The sequence below is a fragment of the Suncus etruscus genome, chromosome 6 (assembly GCF_024139225.1).
Source record: "Suncus etruscus isolate mSunEtr1 chromosome 6, mSunEtr1.pri.cur, whole genome shotgun sequence".
Taxonomy (NCBI): Eukaryota; Metazoa; Chordata; class Mammalia; order Eulipotyphla; family Soricidae; genus Suncus; species Suncus etruscus.
Window position 1 is genome coordinate 78,895,337 of NC_064853.1, and position 2,358 is coordinate 78,897,694.

The 2,358-nt window shown below is 37.3% G+C and overlaps 1 non-coding gene across 1 annotated transcript; it reads left to right on the forward strand.

Annotated features, from left to right (window-relative positions):
- Nucleotides 1–1,039: 1,039 nt before the first annotated feature.
- On the forward strand, nucleotides 1,040–1,203 carry LOC126012353 (U1 spliceosomal RNA). The gene has a single exon (XR_007496862.1). It is a non-coding gene; the product is annotated as a U1 spliceosomal RNA (small nuclear RNA).
- Nucleotides 1,204–2,358: the final 1,155 nt, after the last annotated feature.

Consider the following 2,358-nt stretch of genomic DNA (forward strand, 5'->3'; position numbering starts at 1 on the left):
GCACTCCAAGCCACACCAATAAATACAGAAAAATATGAGTAAATCAAGGAGAACTCTAACATCTGGAGATACGGAGACAAACCCTAGCAAGTTTCCAAGTCCACCAAACTGCACAGATCCATGGGAAGGAGACCTAAAAGCAGCCATGAGGAAGGAAATGCAAGAATTGATAAAAAATGAAAGAACTGCTAGCCACCGAGTATAAGATATCTATGAATAAACAAATCAGCCAAATTAAGAAGAAATGTTAAAGAACATGAGAGATTCCATACAAAAGGAAATGAAGAAATGAATAAACAATGTAACAAGCCTTACGAGGAGAAACACACAGTTGGAGAAGCACATTGAAGAACTCGAAGGAAAGCTGCAAACAAAAAATGACCAAGAAACCAACAAAGAGATAAAAGGCAAAGCACTGGAAGGAAAATCCAGTATCTAATGAACAAGGACAAAAGAAACATTCTAAGAATTGTGGGTATACCAGAAGGGGAGGAAATAGGGAAAGGGGAAGAACAAATAGCCAGAGAAATAATAGCAGAGAACTTTCCCACCCTCTGGAAAGAAACTTCAGTGCAAATCCAGAAAGTGAAGAGAGTCCCTAATAAAATAGACCTTAATAAACCAACTCCAAGACATATAGTAATCCAAATGGCAAAAAAAAAAAAAAAAAAGAGAAAGATGAACTCCTTAAAGCAATAAGGGAGAAAAAATCTCAAGTACAAAGGAAGGGACATAAGAATCAAACCAGATCTCCCATTTGAAATAATTCAAGCAAGAAGACAATGGAATGACATATTTAAATGACTGAATGAAAGAAATTTCCAACCTAGGGTCCAGTACCCAGCATAGCTATCATTAATATGGAAGGGCAGACTAAAAACATTCTCAAACAAAACGAACTTGAATTATTTGTGCAAACAAAGCCGATCCTAAACAATCTACTCAGAGATGAATTACACAATCCAAACCCCCCGATTGTAACAACAAACACCCTACACAACACAACTGCACAACAGGCATCTCTGACAATAATCTCTCTATATTTTCCTGGCAGGGGAGATACCATGATCACGAAGGTGGTTTTCCCAGGGTGAGGCTTATCCATTGTACTCCGGATGTGCTGAGCCCTGCGATTTCCCCAAATGTGAGAAACTCGACTGCATAATTTGTGGTAGTGGGGGACTGTGTTTGTGCTCTCCCCTATAGATACAAAAAGATAAAAAAGAAAAAAAATAATCTCCCTAAATGTTAACAGACTAAACTCTCCCATTAAAAGACACATAGTAAAGAACTGGATTAAAAAAAATAAACCGGCCTTATGCTGTCTGCAAGAAACACATCTACAACTACAGGATAAGCACAGGCTTAGAATAAAAAAATGGAAAGTTATTATTCAGGCCGATAGAAAACAAAAAAGAGCAGGGGCAGCCATTCTTATATCAGACCAAATTACATTCAACCTGAAGAAAGTGATCAGAGAGAAAGAGGTCACTACTTACTGATCAGGGGAACATTAGATCAAGAAGTACTAAACCTGGTCAATATCTATGCACCTAATGTAGAGCCAGCAAAATATGTGAGGCAACTGCTGCAAACCTGGAGAAACACATGAAGGGAAACGTGATAATAGTAGGGGACCTCAATACTCCACTATCACCACTGGACAGATCCACCAAACAGAAAAATAGCAAAGAAATAAGAGCTTTAAATGAAAAATTAGAAGATATAGGGCTAATAAACTTATATAGGACCCATCATCCCCAGAAAGCAGAATACACGTTCTTCTCAAGCCCACATGAAACCTTCTCCAGAATAGACCATGTCTTAGGATACAAAGCCAACCTATATAAGACCACAAAGGTAAGGATTATTAGAAGCACCCTATCAGATCACTATGTAACAGAGGTCAAAATTGACTTCAAGAAGAAGCAATGGAGAAAAACTAATATCTGGAGATTAAACAACATGCTGTTCAACAACAGCTAGATCAAAGAGCAACTCAAGGAAGAAATAAAAAGATTCCTTGAGACAAATGATAATGAAGAGACAACTTGTCAAAATTTGTGGGACACAGCAAAAGCTGTAATTAAAGGGAAACTCATAGCAATACAGGCCTATGTCAAGAAACAGAAAAATGACAAATTCAACAGTTTAAAGAATCACCTCAAGGAACTGGAACAACAGCAGCAGAGAAATCCAATCACAACCAGAAGGCAAGAAATAATAAAAACCAGATCAGAAATAAACAACATAGAAACTAAGAAAACAATACCAAAAAACCAATGAGACCAGGAGTTGGTTTTCGAAAAAATAAACAAGATAGACAAACCACTGGCAAAACTCACCAAAAAAAAATGA